The 20,071-nt window shown below is 40.0% G+C and overlaps 1 protein-coding gene across 1 annotated transcript in view; it reads left to right on the forward strand.

The window, feature by feature from the left end:
• The window catches only part of LOC105475697 (serine/threonine kinase 31), a 297,831-nt gene extending 295,018 nt beyond the window's left edge, over window positions 1–2,813 (forward strand). Inside the window, exons 28-29 of the mRNA XM_011731172.3 lie at window positions 1,512–1,544; window positions 2,408–2,813. The gene's annotated coding sequence lies outside the window, so the exon portion shown is untranslated. The remainder of the gene's footprint in view (window positions 1–1,511; window positions 1,545–2,407) is intronic.
• The last annotated feature ends 17,258 nt before the right edge of the window (window positions 2,814–20,071 follow it).

Genomic DNA, 20,071 nt, shown 5'->3' on the forward strand with positions numbered 1-20,071 from the left:
AAAGTATGTTTGAGATCCAGAACAGAATACTGGGTTGTGGAGGGAGGTATTGAGGATAGCAGAGTATATGGGTTTGGCGCTATGGGGTGGATAGGCAAGACAATTTGGTTGATAAGGTACAGATCTTGAACTAACCTGTAAGCCTTGTCTGGTTTTAGGACAGATAAAATGGGGGAATTGTAAGGGGAGTTTACAGGCGTTAAAAGGCCATGCTGTAGCAGGTGCGTGATAACAGGCTGTAATCTTTTTAAAGCATGCTGCGGGATGGGATATTGGCATTGAGTGGGGTAAGGGTGATTAGGTTTTAATGAGATGGTAAAGGGTGCATGATCAGTCGCCAAGGAGGGAGTAGAGGTATCCTATACTTGTGGGGTAAGGTGGGGGGATCTGAGGGGAGGATGTGAAGGAGGCTTTGAACTGGGGGAAAAGGCAGCAATGAGGTGTGGCTGTAGCCTAGGAATAGTCAGGGAAGCAGATAATTTAGTTAAAATGTCTCGGCCTAATAAGGGAACTGGGCAGGTGGGGATAACTAAAAAGGAGTGCATAAAAGAATGTTGTCCAAGTTGGCACCAGAGTTGGGGAGTTTTAAGAGGTTAAAACTCGCCTTAACCGATGACATTCCACCACAAAAGATGTGAAAATGGCCAGTCCTTGCCTTAAGCGATGATATTATCTTGTGAAGTTCTTTTTCCTGGCTCATCCTGGCTCAAAAAGCTCCCCCACTGAGCACCTTGTGACCCCCACTCCTGCCCGCCAGAGAACAACCCCCCTTTGACTATAATTTTCCTTTACCTACCCAAATCCTGTAAAACGGCCTCACCCTTATCTCCCTTTGCTGACTCTCTTTTCGGACTCAGCCCGCCTGCACCCAGGTGAAATAAACAGCCATGTTGCTCACACAAAGCCTGTTTGGTGGTCTCTTCACACGGACGCCCATGACAGTTCAGGCCATGTGACCTGAGGGTTTCACGGTAAGAGGCAGGGTGCACAAAGCTGACTGAAGGGGGTAGCATTCTAAGTAAAGCATGATGCAGGCCATCCAAAAGCACCTCCTCAGATGACAGCAAAGAAAGTGCTTTACAGCACTGAGGAGCCTCATTGGAGATAATCTCCTCCCACCTCCAACACCCCCAGGCATCGTAGTATGTGTCATAAAAAATGCCATCAGCTTCATGAGCCAGCCATTGAATTAATGTTGCGTTAGGTTATTTCAACTTGTTACTGTAAATTTGTGTAAGAGTTCACATTCAATATTTTATGTATTCTCAGAAATCTAGGTAGGGAGAAGTTATTACTAAACAATGATCTGAGGAAATTAAATCACTGTGATCACTCAACTAATAAATGAGGGGTTAAGTCTGGAGCCTAATCCTTGTGACTTTAAACCAGTGACCCAGGAGGCCAGGTAAACAGGATAGTTTTGAGGCAGGAGGCTTTTTCAAGTGTAGGCGCTCTACAAGTGTATATATTAATTCTGTTTGCTAAATATTTCCATTTCTCCTTCCTATCAGGCACATGGCATGATTCCACTTCTTGGCTCCCATGTGAGTACTCTCGCCAATGAGTTGTGAGCAGATGTGTGTCACCCCTAGGTGAAAGTGGCTGCCTGCCAGCATGAGATCCTCCTGAGCGCTCTTGTTCTCTGCCCCAGTGACTGTCAGGCTCCAGATATTGTCTGTCTGATCAGCTTTAGGTCCCAGAGTATGTAGACAAGGAGCAGAACTCCCAAGCAACCCATAATGAGCGTGTATCATGAGGGGGAAACAAACCTTTACTGCTCTTTGCCACCGGGAGTTTAAATTGCTTACTGCAGGAGAACACCGCCTGCCCGGGCTGAGATACCAAGTGTGAGGTATTGGCCGCCTAGGCAAATAATGGAGGCAGAGGAAATGGGAAGCAAGAGATAAAGACTAAGGAGGAACATGTAGAACTTCGTAAATGATGGAATATGATTATGTAGGAGAAGCAGGCTTTGAAGACAATGCCAAAGTTTCCAGCCCAAGTACAGGAAGAATGGAGGTGACTTTGATTTGACGATAATAAACTTAGCATCTCTTTACTTAAAAAAAAAGAAAATGGCTCCTGACCAGATTTTAAAAGCAAAATATACTAATCATAAAGATTCAAGAAATGCCAAAAATTATATAGAAAAAATTAAAAATTGACATGATTTAGTACACCTCAATAATGATTGTTTGCATTTTGTCTCACATACACAGACATGCTTGTTTATGTATGCTTATAAACATATTTGGAAAAATTATAAACTATTTGACATGTACATGAAATGGATGTACATATGAGGCATTCATTGAAAAAAAATTACTGACTACCTACCAGTAAGCAGGCAGTAGATTAGGTGCTGGAGTATAAATGTTAGTGAATGAGTTACCATTTAATTCCTCAGGGAGCTTATGGACCAGTAAGGAAACTTCTCATCTATAAGGGAGCAACTGGAAATGTGGAATTGGAGTTCATTGTGGTGCAGATTTGGGAATTTCAGGCCACAGACAGCAGTTATGGCCCAGGAATGACTGATTTTCCAGAGGGAAAAGAAGACAAGTAAAGAGATGGAGACTTCTTCCAGGAACCTAAGGTGCTTCATTGTCTACAGAGATGCCCTATCTCATAGCCCTCAGTCACTCATATCTGGATACATTGTACCTTGTCAACACCAATAATGGACATACCTCTGATATTTGAACTCTGAATCTCACTCTGTGACCACGACTTTGTATCTTTCTAAGTCTTTAATCTTCAGCCTCACAGAACTCCTCGTACCCTAAAATATAGCATTTTCACCTGGTCTGTCATCTCCTTTTGTGCCTTCGTTTTTTTTCCTTACCGAGACTGGTTACCATGGTGATCCCGTGAATGACTTTATCACTAATAACCACAACTCACCTATATTCCCCCTAACATGCTTGTCCAGCCACTACTTCAATCCGTTCTACAGTCCACCTTCACTGTCTCCCTAGACTAAGTAGAGAGCATGAGAGTGTAAATTTAAGGTTTCCAGTTTGAGCTGGGGCCTGAGAACCTCATTTGCTTGCTCATTTAATGAGCATATACTGAGGGTTGACTGTGTCAGGCACTGAGCTAGACACTATGATGTGTTGGTGAACAAACCACATAAGAACTCCTGCCTGTGTGGAGTTGATATTCTAGAGGGGCCAGATATACAATAAACACAAAAGTAAAATATACAGTATATAAGATGGTGAACATGGCATGGGAAAGAGTTGGGTGGGAAAGGGTACAGGGAAGGCTGGAGAGTAAATAGAAATTTCAAAGATGGTTCACTGAGGAGGAGTTGAGTGAAGACTTGAAAAGGGGAGTACACTATGCAGGTAATCTGGAGGAAGAGAACAGGCAAGGGGAACATTAAATGCAATGGTCTTGAGGCAGGGGAATGCCTGAAATATTTGAAGGGTAGCAACTTTGTATGGAATGGAGTGAGGGAGGTGGCTGAGAGCAGGAGATGAGGTCAGAGAGGCAACGAAAGTCATTTTGTTTTGGACCTTGTCAGTCATTGGAAGGAACTGTGGTTCTACTCTGAGATGCAAAGTCATTTGGAGGATTTGAGCAGAAGTGTGATATGATCCAACTTATTTTTTAAAAGAATTGTTTGGGTTGCTATGTTGAAAATAGTATTGGGAGGAAGGGGCAGAGGTCTGAAACAGAGAGACCAACTACAGGGTCATTGCAATAACCCAGGATAATGCTTTTGACTAGTACAGATGGAGTGAGGGTAGTGAGAATTTTTTTAACTGTGTATATGTTTTAGAAGTTGAGTCAAGAAGATTTTCTTGCATGGATATATGAAAGAAAGAGAAATCTCAGGTGAAGTCAAAGATTTTGGCCCGAGCAGTAAGGAGGATAGAGTTACTATTAACTGAAATGGGAAAGACTGAGGAGGAGCAGGATTTGGTGGTGACTTCAGCAGTGGGTTTTAGATTTGCAGAGTCTAATGACTTTAGACATTCAAGTGGACACCTTGAGCAAGTTCCATCTCTGGAGCTGGGGGAGAGATTCTTGTGAGAAATGGAAGTTTGAGGATTGTCAGAATGCAGATGTAATTTAAAATTGCAAGACTGGATGTGATCCCTAAGAGAATGAGGGTGGATAGAGAAGAGATGAGATCCAAGGATCAATCCCATAGGTACTTGAACATTTAGAGATCAGGGACTTAATGGGGAACCCATGAAGAATGATAAAGAGAAATGGCCAGTGAACTAGAAGGAAAATCAAAAGAATGTGGGGTCCTGGAAACAAAGCAAAGAAAGTTCTTCAAGGAGGAGAATCACCTGTGTCAAATATTGCTGACAGGTTAAATAAGATGAGGATTGAGACTTAGTCACTAGATTTTGCAACAAGAAGGTGACTGATCATAGCAGGCCTGATTGGAATGAGCTAAAAAATGGGGAAATGAGGTACTAATAAGTGATACTGTGTGGACAAACTCAAAACATACTAAATGAAATAAGCCAGGTATAAAAGGCCAGGTACTATATGATCGCATTTATATGTGATGATCAGACTAGGCACATCCATACAGACAGAAAGTAGGTTAGGGCTTGCCAGAGTCTGGGCGGAGGAGGAAATAAGAAGTAACTGCTGATGGGTATGAGGTTTCTTTTTGGAACAATGAAAATGCTCTGGAATTAATGTGATGGTTGTACAATCTTGTGAATATACTAAAACCGCATAATTGTACACTTTAAAATTTTGAATTTTATAGTATTATCTCAATAAAAAAGATAATGAGAGAAGAGGAATTGGACACAATGCAACTTTTCCTGTTTGGCTGCAAATGGGAGCAGAGAAGCAGAATGGTGGATTGAAGTGGATATGAAGTCAAGATTGGAGGAAGTTAAAATAGGTGTCCTTTTGGAATGATTCAGTAGAACAGGAAAATTTGGTGATACAGCAGAAGAAGGGAATAGTTGCTTTGGCAATGTCCTTAAGTAAGAAACAGTGGGTAGGATTTAGGGGATAAGTGGAGGATTTGGCTTTAGATAGGGGCGGGGGCTTAGGAACACAATGAAACATGTAATATGTGGTACAGATACAGGTAGATGAGTACATGTGGTGGGAAGAGGATGTGGAAGTTCTCTGTAGCTGACTCTAGTGAAGCAGGAAAAAAGTTAGCTGAGAGCGATGATGGAAAGAAATATTAGAGATTTGAGGAGAGAAGAGAAGGTATAAAATTTTCATCTAGAAGATCGGAAGATTGAATAGAACCAGCAAATGTCATAGAATTGGTAGGCAACACTAAGGGTCTACTTACGGCTTGTAGTCACCAATTGAACAGACAAGTCAGCATGATCATGTGGTTTTCTCCAACAAGGCTTAGTTTGCTTGGATGCAGGTATGGAATAAGTAGAATTTTGGATCTAAACAAGTTAGGATTTTTTCCATGTGAGTTTAAGAAAGCTGAAAGTGAAGTGATTATAACAACGGACTAAGAAAGTTAAGCTAGGAAAGGATGCAAGTGAGAACATGAAGACATGGAGAATAAGATCAATGCATGAAGGGCAGTAGGATTGAAAAATTGTTAGAGGAGGGTTGCCTAGTGAGCAAGAAAGGTAATGAGTGATGGTCAGAGAGGGAGATTATTGAAACTGAGATTATGAAGAGGTTTCTGTTATTGGTAAGGACAAGACTGAGGCAATGACCACGGAAATGGGTAGCTGAGATGGGGGAGAACAAGGTCATTCACGAGGTTAGACATGAAAGCACTTGGTGTTAGGGCATCATCCACATTGCTAGGATCTGAATGTGTCCCTCAAAATTCATGCATTGAAACTTAATTACCAATGTGATTAAGAGGTGGGCATTTAAGTGAGTAGGTAGGGTTTATGCCTTAACCAAGAAGCTTCAGAGAGCTGCCTCCCACTTCCTTCCATCCTTGCCTCTATGAGAACACTTAGACAGTACCACCTATGAGGAATAGATCGTTGCCAGACACTGAACCTGCTGGTACCTCTTCTGGGACATCCATCCTCCAGAACTGTAAGAAATAAATTTCTATTATTTATAAATTTCCCAGTCTGTGGTATTTTGTTGTAGCAGCAAGGGTGAACTAAGACACACAAGTGAAAAACAACGGAAAAAAAGTAACAAGACTGTGTTGGTGAGAGTGACAGTGAGCTGGGAACTACAATCTTAAAACACAAAGAATGACCTGGAAGGTATAGCTAATTGCAATAAGGAGGGGAAAGTGGGGGATCATCTGTTGATGTGAGTACAAAAGCTGTTTATTATTTTTTTTAAGAGGAGAGGAGGGAGGGACGAGCATGGTCTTGAAACAGCAAAAACAAACAAACACAAACAAAGAGGACTCTGCCCTATCTCCATGCCCAGTGTGGACAGCTGGGGAGCTAGGAAATAGCCACCACTTGAGAGGGCCACGGAGGAAGCAGATCTTGGGCAAAGCATGTTTTAGTAAAATAAGCAGTGAAGGAAATATTCCAAGAAGGGATTTTGATAATGACTGAACATGAATAAAGCATCAGTGAACCCATAGCGAAGTGTTTCAGGAGTCAGGGAGAAGCAGGAGATGAGGTCAGTGTGAGCTGTTGAGAGCTGTATAAGGCATGAGATTAGTTGGGTGTCCTGGCTGGGCGTGGTGGTACTGGATGCAACCAGGCATAAAGGGCACAATTGACAATCAGCGGTGTGTGTTTGTGGGGGTGGTCTTCTCTGGAGCTCCATGGTTCTGGACAACTCTCTGCTCATCTCTTTCCTCTTTCTAATCCACCTGTCATACCCTTCTTAACTTGGCCAGCTACTGTGCATTCTTCAGCCACAAGAAACCTTTACCAACTCCCTTCAGTGCTCCCTTAACATCTTGTAAGTAACATCACTGAACATCTTACCACTCTAACTGCTATTACCTTTTATATATATCTCCATAAACAGGTTTTACATTTCCTGAGGCAGGGTTGGTCTTACTTGTGTCCTCTGTGCTAAGCACAATGTATAGGATAGAGTACATGAAATATACCTGTTTGTTGCAGCAGCTATGGAATATAGTATGGGGTTTTAAAAATATTTAAAATAGTACTAACATATGATCCAGCAATTCTACTTCTGGGTATATGTCCAAAAGAATTAAAATCAGATCATGAAGTGATATCTGCACTCCCATGTTCATTGCAGCACTATACACAGTGGCCAAGATATGAAAACAACCCAAGTGTCCATTCATGCATGGATGGATACGCAAAATGCAGTATAGAGACCAAGGGTAAACTTCGCCTTCTCTTTCTGAAGGTTCACTCAAAAATCAACTGACAAAAGGCAGATTAATAGGAGAAAAGGCAAACAAATTTATTGACATGCATGGGAGTCTTATGAAATATAAGACCTGAGAGAAGTGGCCAGATGGTTGGTGACAGTGTCCAGGACACTGTTTTCCAGGCACTGGAGTCATAATTACATGAGAATGCCATGTGAATGTGTTTGAATCAAAACTGTGAGTAATTTGGTTTGTGCTAAAATTCTGTGTTTGCATGGAATGTAGTTTTGATACATTACTTCATCCATCAAATGAGGGGATTGGAAGGTTATTGTATGACCTTAGGCATACCAAGAAATCTGTTTCCTGTGTAATTTGGTGAATTCCTCACCTTGAGGCCCCAAGACAATTTAGGGCTCCTGAGCCTGTCAGAAAGTGACATTCTTTACTTACTGCAGGTTGGGAAGGCTGCACAGGGACTGTGTAGACAAGGTATGAGACTAGCTTTCCTAAGGGTCTTATGTTTGCTCTATAAATCAACTTTGATTCTTTTTTAAAATTAAAAAAAATTAAATGTTTTTTATTTATATATATTTTTTACTTTAGTTTCAGGGGTATGTTTGTTATTTAGGTGAACTCATGTCACAGGTGCTTGTACAGATTATTTCATTGCCCAGGTACTAAGCCTAGTACCCAATAGTTATTTTTTCTGATCCTCTCCTCTCTCCCAACCTCCACCCTCAAGTAGGCCCCAGTGTCTGTTGTTCTCCTCGTTGTGTCCGTGTTTCATCCTTTAGCTCCTACTTGTAAGTCAGAACATGTGCTGTTTGGTTTTCTGTTCCTGCTTTAGTTTGCTAAGGGTAATACTCCCCAGCTCCATCCATGTTCCTACAAAGGATACAATCTCTTTTTTAACAGCTGTATAGTATTCCATGGTGTATATATACCACATTTTCTTTATCCACTGTGCCATTGATGGGCATTTAGGTTGATTCCATGACTTTGCTATTGTGATCACTGCTACAGTGAGCATACGTGTGCATGTAGAATAATTACAAATTTATATTTATATTCCTTTGGATATGTATCCAGTAATGGGATTGCTGGTAGTCTTTGAGGAGTTGAATGGTTGTCTTTGAGGAATTGCCACGCTGCTCTCCACAATAGTTGAACTAATTTACACTCCCACCAACAGTAGATAAGTGTTCCCTTTTCTCTGCAACTTCACCAACAGGTATCTGCAGGCACAGATAAATCTGTGGCTTGGCTAAAAGCTTTGAAAAGTCTAAGATTCCTTATGGAATAAAGTTCCAACAAAACCAACTAAAAAAAAGAGCCTGTATGGCAGATAATTATTCTTGCTGATTTTATGCAAATACTCAGGCCAAGTATAATAAGACTAACACTTATTTTATAAATAAATTTGTCCTATAATTTGTCTTTAGTAAAAATGGGAACTGGAGAGAGAAAAATTATGTTTGAAAATAAACGATAGTATACCTGTTTTTTTAAAAAAGGAAATCTCTTTCCTTATCTGTAGAATACAGAAGGGGGACTCTATGATCTCTATGTTGCTTCTGATTTCTGAACCCCTTCATTGTTTCTTTTGAGGCAGTTACCATAACCTGTGATCATTTTGTTTGCTTATTTTATTTAATTTTTGGATTATAGCACTAACTTGAATGTAAGTTCCATGGAAGTAGAGACCATAACTATTTTGTCCACTGATTTATTTGGCTAATGCTTAGCATATATTAGATGCTCAACAATAATTTCCTAAGTAGTGAATATGGTTATTTGGTCCAACAAAGAGGAACTATAATTTTTTGGAGGCAGATAGATTTATGACTCTATTTTATATACATGGTCTTGACATTTTTTGGTACATATGGTACTGCTTAGCAGTGATGTTAACTTGATATTAAAAAAAAAACTACCCAGCCCTACCTTAGTTAAGATACACTGTAATTCTGTAGTATATTTGTACAAGGTCCATTTTAAGGATAAGGAAATTGAAGTGTACGTATTTTGTATATGAGTGAGCCGGGCCCATTTCACTGAGCACACACAAGTCACAGTACCTAGCTTCTGCTCCTCCCCTCAGCTACTAGTTAACTAGCATGTTACTTACATGCTGTTTTTATATCTGGTGTTTCATATATGTGTGAGTACTTGAGCTTGCACTGTTGTTTGGTCTGTAAAAGGGAAAATGAAACATAAATACATTGACTTTGACCTTGAGATAATCAATTAAGCCCAAACAGGTTTACAAAAGAAGCTTTTAGTTTCTTAAAGATATTAAGATTACACAGAGCACTAAAAGAGCAGAGGCCCAGACCAATTACATCTCATTTTATGAGTCCTGGCGAGGATGTGTATTTGATTCTTGTTGTTTTTCCTTACAGAGTCCTTCTTTTTTCATAAATCAAGACCAATCAGTCATAGGAACATGAAATTCCATTTATATTCTCAAATGACTAATGGCTTGGCTTTGGGTCCTTTAGTTCAAATTGTGATGAAACAGAATAGTAGCTATGTGTAATTCACAAATGGACCCTGTCAGGTCTGGCCATGTGCATGTCCACAGGGGTTGAACCTGAGTGCAGGTGTCTTAATCCGTTTTGTGCTTTTATACCAGAACACCTGAGACTGGGTAATCTATAAAGAGCAGAAACTTATTTATCACATTTCCTGAGGCTGGGAAGTTCAATATCAAGGTGCTGGCACCCTGTGAGGGCCTTTTTGCTGCATCATCCCATGGCAGAAGGGCAAAAGAGCACATGCGCATGAGAGAGGGAAGGGAACCAAATCTGTCCTTTTGTAAGGAACCCACTCCCAAGATAACAAACTCACTCCCATAACATTGGCATTAACCCAGTCAGAGGGCAGAGCTCTTGTGGGTTAATCACCTCTTAAAGGTCCTATCTCTTAACACTACTGCATTAGGGATTAAGTTTTCAACACAGGAACTTTGGGGGACACATTCAAACCATAGCACTCAGTGTCCTCCTTATTTTTTTAAAGGAGCTAATAGTAAGCGTGGCTATGACTGGGATGAGACTGAAAGGCCACCCCTCTTTCCTGAGATCCACCTCCAAACCAGCAGTGTAAGAGTCTCTAATTCAGATAAACTGCTGTGGGACTTCGCTAGGCTACAGATGGTAGGATATGCCTTTGCCAGAGGAGGGAAAATGTCTCTATTGAGTGGTCTGTCTGTTGTCTTGAAATGTATATCCTTCTTTCCTATAACCCCTTATTCTAATGTCTACATTTACATAATGCATTGGGTTGATTTCAAACCTGGAATATTCTGGATATATCTTTTCAGTAAGGAGTAGTAAAACAGGAAATACGTAGTAAGACATGTGGAGTGGAAGGCTGTGTAAGGTTAACATTACAAAATAATTTTCTAGGAGCAATCCCATACTTTTTTTGTTGCTGCATATTCAAGGCAGTAGCATTTGCATTTTCAGTTAGCACAGTCAGTAATAACAGCCTTCTATACCGTCACAGTCTAGGCACCTCCAATCCCAGCTCTATTTCTTTTGGTCTTCCTCAGCAGAAAACTTCCTTTAGGGTTGGAACATAAAGCCCCTGGCTCACAGGGTAATTAGAGCCGTGCCAGTGGCAGGTGATGGGAGAAGAGATTTAAAACATTCCTTCCTGGGCTTTAAAACCCAGCACCTGCAATCCCTTAGATTCACCTTAGGATCATAACTCTAGATATGCTCTTTCCACTTGTTTGTGAGAGATAGGCCAAGTTGTCATCAAATCTGTTGAATGCGCTGTAGATATAAAGCAATTTGTGAACATGGAGATGAGACAAGGAGCCAGGACTGAAAATGATCAATGTTGCTCAGCAAAACCAACATGTAAGCCTGTTAGCAATGAATGACCAGTGAGAGTTTTCCAGCAGGAGAGTGCCTGATTAGATCTACATTTCAGAAAGGCCATCCTAGAACATAGGTGACCTCAGAAACATGATGATTATGTTAGACACAAGAACTGATATTATTTGGATTAACACAGCACCAGAAGCGATGGATGGGTGGAGACTGGTGAGATGTTTTGGGATAGACTCAACATATTGAGTGAATCACTGAAAGTGAAAGTAAAAGAGAGGGGGAGTCAGTTGAGCTTTCTAGCCATGGTGCAATACTCCAAGATGATGAGCACAGAGGGTACAGCCCGTTTAGGAAGGGAATTTTGATTTTGATGTGACTATAGGACATCTAGGCAATAAACAGATGGAAATAATAATTCCAGTAAAGAGATGGAAATAATAATTTAGAGCATGGCAGAAAGTTGAGGGTGAGAGAGAAAGATTGAGGAGTCAACAGTATAAGGGTAGATCAATGAAATATGCAAATTTAAAACTGTTGTCGCTAGAATGTCTTCCCAAGATGGTGGCTGTGCTGGTACATCTTTTTGCTCTGCCAACAGCTACCTCTTTCCACAGAGATCTTGGAAAAGAGGAAACAAACCAAAACAACCAACAGCAGAAGCTGGGGGTATGATTATTCACATGTCCATCATGATAACAGAACTAATGGTTCAGCCAACATAATTCCTGGCCTACGTTGAGGACATTGTAAATTACACATTATACCCGAACCTGCTCTGATCACCACCTCTGGGGAACAATGGTCTTGTGAAAACACTGCTGCTTTCGCCAGGGTCTTTCATTCTTTTCTGTGACTAGGCTTTTGAGAGCTCAGCTGGTGAGAGCTGCTTCTCTCCTTCTGTTTTGTCTTTCTTAATGTGTGCAGATGGGTGCTGAGATTCAAAGTGAATGTGCTCATGAACATGTGGGTGTTGGGTGTTAAAGCATTTCGACATACACTGACTTTCTGGAGATGACAGTGGCATCACATTTTAAGCAACCCACAAAGCTGGACATCAGTCAAAAGTGAAAATGATCTCCTAAATACCAGTGACAAACACCTTAATTCTCTCTCCATCTTAGAATTGTAGTCCACTCAGTGTGTGTGTGTGTGTGTGTGTGTGTGTGTTTAAATAATTGCTTTGGGGTCTTTTAAGAGTTGGAGGTCAGCAAACCTGCTTTCTGTGATTCATATGCTTTGAGGTTATTTTAAAGCAGACTTGACACAAGCATCCTACAAGTCTGACAATACACAGTGCCTGGATACTTGCCATGTAAAGATCCCTCACTGCTATTGCTCCATTTGGGAAAGGTCTTAGATGAGTGAGTGATTAGGATATGTGCCATGCATCCATCAAGATCACAAGCAATGTTTGGGATTTAAATTGCTGCATTAATGGTTCATTGATGCCATTTAGGATACTATCTAAAATTCATGTAGTCCTCTAGCAATATCAAATGAGACATTTTAGATGGCCTTCCAAATGATACTGCTCAACAAAACAGCATATCTATGTATTGTGGAAATTCATCAAAAGCTGTCCACAGTGTGCAGGTGAAAGAGAACACAGGAAACAGTGCTGCAGATCAGATTCCGTGGAGCATTCTTGGAGGTTACTGATCTTCTCTGAAGGCTCTGGATGAAACTGACTTTCTTCTAGGGAAGTGAGCCTGAGCTGCAAAATTCAGGGTTGTTTCTTCAAGGGACCCAGTCAAGGCTGTCTCAAGGGTGGCCTATTTGAGGTCACATATAGAAGAGAACTCGTGTGACTACTAGCACCTAGAAACTGCAGAGCTCTCTTAAAATGTTAAGGAGGTTGAGAGGCTGAGATGGGCGGATCACGAGGTCAGGAGATGGAGACCATCCTGGCTAACACAGTGAAACCTTGTCTCTACTAAAAATACAAAAGAAATTAGCCAAGCATGGTGGTGGGAGCCTGTAGTCCCAGCTACTCGGGAGGCTGAGACAAGAATGGCGTGAACCCGGGAGGCGGAGCTTGCATTGAGCCGAGATTGCACCACTGCACTCCAGCCTGGGTGACAGAGCAAGACTCCATCTCAAAAAAAAAAAAAAAAAAAAAGTGTTAAGGAGGAAGGGGGAGACCTAGATCAATCTTTACAGACTAGACTGTCCAATTTGGAAGGGACATCAGAGATCACCTTGTCCTAACCTTTTCATTAACCAGAAAGATTAACAGAGAGATTAAGCGACTTGCTTGACACAGTCTAGACAGTGGCAGAGCTGGGCCTGGAAATGTAGATGCTTCTTTGTAAGCCTGAGGCTGTCCTTCTTTTCTGAACTTGATTATGGCAGGAAGGCACAGAGGAATGAGGATGGCATTAAAATCAGAAGACTTGCGTCTAGGTTCTCTAACTCAGTCACTACTGGCAAGACCTTTGATATGATGATGGGCCCTATTTGACTTTCTGAATCAGTACCTCATAGATTCACCAGATGAAGATGAGGAGCTTATTTCAGGGGTGCCATTCACTGAATCTCCCTCAAATCACTTCTTATCCTTGGCATTATAACAAACTGTTACAAATAGTGTTAAACTGTTTGCTGCCAAGGACCACTGAAATACACACATCAAAGCAGCTTCCTAGAGGGTGTTGTTGGAGCAGGAATGAGGTGATAGGGTCTGTCTGGAGGTAGGGCTGACTGAGTCTTCTGGTGGATGTGGGCTGCCCTCCCTGGCAGAACAAAACAGCCAAAAAACTATTCTCATTCAGTCATATACAATTTTTAGTAATTAACCCTAGGAAAAGCTCAGAAAGATTTAGGAGAGAAAAATAAGTGTTTTCTTCTTTCACACCAAGTTTATTTGAAATAGTTGGAGACAGGTCATAATTATAAATATCGGCACTTTGACAGACTGAAATTTGGTTTAGTTCAGGGTCCTCTGAGGACCCGCCAGAACACCTTTGAAAATTATACCAAGGATTTCATGTTTCCCCCGACTCTAAATGATCTGCTTTTACTCTTCAAGCTGGCTTCATGTTTAGCTGTCCTTTGTGGCAAGGGCTAAATGATATTTTTCCCTCTTACCTTATCTGGCTGATCATTGCTACGCTTGCATGAAAACACCTGTGCCAAATTCAATGTACTACTTACTAACCTACTTACAAAAGCCCATCAATTATCTTCACAGAAGCAGAATCCTCTAAAAGCCTAGAGTTTTGTGCTCCGTTTGTCACGAGACAGCTGTTCAGATTTGTGCTGCTTGTGATGGGAACACTCACGATTGTGAGTCACTTGTACCATTCCACAGGGTGAGGGAGGCTGACTGCCAGGACACAAGGACCTTGGGCCGAATTGTACCTGGACTTTTATGAATACATGTTATTACAACCGATACATAACTCTACCCATCTTTTAAAAGTCATGTTTCCTTCTGGCTTAACCTTAACAAGTCTTCAATTGCCCTTACTTTTTTTGCTTTAGGTTTTAAGATGTTTTATGATTATCTTTATTTCAGACTTACTTAGAATTTATACCAGCAAAGAAGGACAGTAACTAATAATCATTATATATCTACCGTTTGCTAGCCCTCAGTTGGTATATGCAGGGCATACTTCCCACCGCTCTCTCTTCTTTGCTCTTGGCCACCATTGCTAATCAATCATGGACACTTTTTTCACTGAACCTCGATAAAGCCTCACAATTCTCAGACAGCACTCCAGGAAACCACTGTCAATTGGTCTGAATTAAGATGAAATCCCTTTTTTTATTGTAGTAGTAGGTATTTAGTATTTTCTTTATTTCATTTTATCCTTGTAACAAAGATTCAAGCAGGCTATATTGTTTCTTGCAGTCGTGCATATTAGAGCTAAGTTTATTTAAATAGGTTGCCCAACCACATTCAGTAGTCTAAATCCACATTTAGGTTTCTTGGACATAAATTTCATGCTGTTTATACTACATTATAAAGATTCCCATCTAAAGACAGGGCTTTATGTGGCTCCTGGATCAAAACATTATAAAATACATACTGCCCCTAATTTGGGGGGAGATTTTGTTCCAAAAGTTCAGATAAAATAGTGGTGATGATAATCAATGTTTGCACAGCACTTGGTATCTGCTCTCCTTGGGAATCTGGGAACAGGCAAACGTAGAAGTCAACACAACAGAATCTCTGGCTCCTTAGCTTGTCTATTCGTTCATTCCACAAATATTTACTGAGTGTTTAGCACGGTAGACAGTAGTGAAGTAAACAGACACGATCCATACGCTCATGGAACTTACAAGCTAGTGGGGCAGACTGGCATTAAACAAATAAACCAAAATAAATATATAGTTACAATCTGTGATAAATTCTAAGAAGGAAAAGAACAGAGCCTTTTGATAGGAAATAACGAACAGAAGCTTAAATTTCACTGAATGGTGAAGGCATCTCTTAGGCAAAGGGATGCAAGCTGATCACCAAAGGACCCGTAGGAATTAGTAAGGAGAAAAGTTGGGGACTAGCGTTTAGGAAGAGGGAATGGCATGTGGGAGGACCCCAAGCTGGCAAAGAGTTTAGCTTGGTTAAGAGAGATTTGCTTGTTTCTCTAAGAATCTTCTCTTTTGTTAGTCCTTGGGAAAGGGGAAAGTAATAAATCTATTCAGGACTATTTATAGAGATGTTGGCAAATAGCAGCTAAAGTGGTCATATTTGGAAGACGCATATGCCTTTATAAAACACACTCAGTCCTCAGGGATACGGCATTACTTTTTAGTAATATGGCCAGTTGGCCCCAAAGTAGGGAAGACATCTGGAGTGAGACCACATTGCACCCCCTTACCCATGACATAATAAGAAATATATATTTGGTTTCTGTCCCTCATTCCTGACACAGAACTCCTAAAAGTTTTGAAATTTCCTGAGTGATGGGTGTGATAAGAGCATCTTACACAAAGCTCCTACATGTTTTGGAGTTTCCTGGGTGATAGGAACATGTTTTGTTCTCGAGATGACTCTTGGTAGGCTCCTGGATGGCTTCAGAATGGGGCTGGTCACCAGAAACACCAAACCATGGTTAGAAGCTTGGAACTTTCAGTCCTACCACCCATCCTTTAGGGGAGGAGAGAGGAACTGGAGATTGAATTAATAATCAGTCATGTTTTTGTGAGGAAGCCTCCAAAAAAAATCCCTAAACTATGGGATTTGGAGAGCTTATGGAGAACTAAGGAAATAATTTAAGAAAGTAGTACCACTAATAGAATTTAAAATGGCAGCAGAAGCAATAACAAAAAGCAAAATTGACCTTATAGAAAACTAAATCATGATACAATACCATCATGATAAACTTAGATGGGTAATCCCTCTAACTAAGTTTATGTCCAAGAATATACTTACCACCCTGGATATTTCCAGTTAAGGGATGGTAGTTGGGAAAGTACTAGGTATTTGGAGGTAGGAGTAAATGAGAGATATTCTTCTCTAATGACAGAAACATCCAGATACTCAGAGACAGATGTTCAGAGAGTGAAGATTGATTCTGTCTGTGTCTATTAGCAAGCTCCACATGATGAATGCCATGCAAATAATCATGTAGGCAATGTGGACTGTAGTTGAAATTTTTATTTAGATAATTCATGTGCAGTTGTAAGGAATAATACAGAGAAACCTTGTGTGCCCTTTACCCAGTTTTCCCCAGTGGTAACAATTTGTAAAACTGTAGTACAATATGGTAACCGGGATATTGACATTGATACAATCCACTGATCTTATTCAGATTTCCTAAATTTTACCTGTGATAATGTTGATTTAAAGGCACTGGAACCAACACTTGAAAACAAGGTCCACTTACTTGTACTGTTTCCAAATCTAACTACCTCCACTAAGTTGATCACCAAACATCCTGTCAATATATCGATCCATGACTGTGAAAGTGCTTAGGGCAGTGGGAACTTAGAGAAGGCACTTCGTGAATTTCGGCTCAATCTCAATCTGAAATTCATTTTGGGGAAACATAATAAATGTGCTTGCTAACAGTGGTCAACAAGGATGCTGTGCCTCAAAATTGTACATATTGTCCAAAGCACCGTGAAATCAATGTGTTCTATTCAGGATTCAAAACATAACGTGGAGTGGAAACAGAAAGCAGCATAATTATTTCTTTTGTCAGAGAAGTAACTAGCTGTTTACCATGGCCCAAAGTAGGGTATAAATGCTAATCTAAGAATAATTACCCTCACTTTTCGAGGGTAATTATTGTAATCAAAGGGCACAACAAGAACAGAGCAGTCAGCTGCCTAGTTACATAGTATAAATACGGTAAGTGGCAACTTGAGAAACAATGTGCAGGTATCAGGAGACAAGCTCTTTACAATATTCTGTTATGGTCAGCCAAGAAGAGAAATGGAAATTTAATGTTTGCAAATGGCCTTTATTCAGGTACCCAGTACGACTTGTTCTGAACACTGAAAGAAAGGGAACATTGAAAATAAATTTCCATCACAGGAAATCACAAATATGCTGAGGCATGCATGGATTCTGGATTTGAGGGGGTATTGTTAGTAATAAAGCCCTTGGTGATGGCCCCATGAGATGAATCATGAGTTTTTTTCAAGGTGGATCATCTCTATTCACCTGAAATCCTCATATTAAATATGTGCTCTTGTTTAGTTCCGGATCTGTGGTTGGTCAAAATCCCAACTCAATTAAACAGAAAACATTTAAAGAATAGTTTATTTTCTCTCTTTCGAGCAGTGTTTCTCAGCCTGTTAAATGCATGTTCCTCTGTAATTATCCTAAAAAACCTCACTTCTTTCTACATATACTTGATATAGACCACTTTCAACCTTTTCACTTTTCCCCACCAGTCAAGAAGATTCTGTTGTTTGTTTTATAAAAGAGTAGATGTTTTTCACCTTTTAAACCTAAAATTATCTTATAACACTGCATGTGCTTCCTGAGCTTCTTGAGTCAGTTCCAAAGATGATGATTTAGGGCTGTCGTCTGTTGGGTTTTGTTGCAGCCTCTGTGAACAGGAGCACTGACAGACTGCTCCAATTAAAATTTAAATAAGATGCTTCTACTTCCCTTGTTTAGCTGAGCCAAAAGGTAATATTTCAACTCACATAATCTCAGTGCTTTTCCCAGGAGTTGCTATCTGATCAATGGGCAGCATCCTGACAATAAAGTTGAATATAAAATCTCACTGTGGCCATTATTCTGATGTCAAGGAAAACATGACAAACACACAACCTACCACTGTTGTTATTCATCTCCATAAATACTGTCTTTCTGGGTGGCACTAAAACAAAGTGAAAATTGCAATGCCAGCTCCAGTTCTATACAGTCTGTGTGAATAGACTCAAAGAGGACTAGAGCTGAAATAGCCTTAGAAATTGTTTAGTTGAGCTTCTTCATGTGAGTGATGAGGAAACCAAGGCAAAAATAAAATTGGAATCCACGTTTTCCTGATTGTCAATCCTCTAACAATATTTTCAATATTACAAGGACTTCCATGTATATTTTTATATTTCATTTTGATTATTAATAAGAAGTCAAGATTATTAAAATAGATATGTACATTTACAAAACATGTCCATAAAAAGTGCTTTCACAGAAACTATATGAGGCAGGCACAGTGCCTGCCACGTAGTAAGCTCAACAAGTGGGACTTATTCCTGGCGCTTAGAAAAGGAAGGGAAGGGGGAGAGGGGAAGCTCCTGACTGGTGTTGCTTCTGGAGAGTATAGGCTGCTGGGGTCCTTATGGGCAAACTTTTTCTTCAGGCTGTGAATTCTCAGTCACTCAAATGGTAAAAGAACCCAAAGGCAATCATTGTAAGAATATAAATAGAATTTGTAATCATTAAATCGCCAAAAGAAAATTTGATCCATCCACTAAAAAGCAAGCAAGTATAGTAAATGAAAAATATGAATAAAGTATAGTAAAGAAAGAACAGTGAATGAGAATCATGAGGTGAGATGGCAGAAATGTCACAATATCATGGTAATGAAAATTCATTCATATGGATTACATTCATGTGGCAAGCTGAAAAATGCCTCCCTTCGCACAGATTTTTACACCCTAATCCCTGGATCCTGTCAATGTTAACTTATGTGGCAAAACAAACCAAACCAAAACAAAAAAAGACTTTGCAGGTGTGATTAAATTAAGGATCTTGAGATGAGAAGATTATCCTGGATCATTCAGGATAATCATAAGTGTCCTTATGAGAAAGAGGTAGAGGGAGATTTAATAAGACAGAAGGAGAGAAGTTGATGTGACCACAGGGGCAGAGACTGAAGCGCTGTGGCCATAAGCCAAGGAATGCTAGCAGCCACTGGGAGCTGAAAGAGGCAAAAACCAGACTCTCCCAGAGAGCTACTGGAGGGAGTGTGGTGCTGCTGGCACCATGATTTTGACCCATGAAAATGATTTTGAACTTCTGCCCTCCAAACCGTGAGATGATAAGTTTTTGTAGTTTTAAGTCACCAAACTTGTGGTAATTTGTTATAGCAACTGCAGAAAATGAATACACTTACCAATTAGAAGAAATAATCTCCCAGACAAAAATAGAAGATCCAATAGTACATTTTGCATGAGTGACATAGCAGTAATGTACAACATCTGAATAATATAAATAATGAGGCCAAGATTATGTATATATGAACTGGATACCCACAAAACAGAGAAAATGCATCCTTTTTGAATTTGGAAAAAACATTTTCAAATATTGAATATGTACTAGGCCACAGAGAATCATAAATCCAAGGAATTAATATTATACAGCCTAGGTTGATTATAATGCAAGAAGAATAGAAACCAGTAAAAAAAATCTGACTAGAAATATTTCCTATAAGTGGAAACTAAGTAACACACTGCCAAATAGCTCTTTGGTTCAAATGAAATTATAAGAAAAATTACAGAATAATTAGAACTGAATGACAACTAAAATACTACATTTCAACATTTGTAGAATATGGCTGAAGTGGTATTTACAGAGAAA

Source organism: Macaca nemestrina, chromosome 4, assembly GCF_043159975.1.
Source record: "Macaca nemestrina isolate mMacNem1 chromosome 4, mMacNem.hap1, whole genome shotgun sequence".
Classification (NCBI taxonomy): Eukaryota; Metazoa; Chordata; class Mammalia; order Primates; family Cercopithecidae; genus Macaca; species Macaca nemestrina.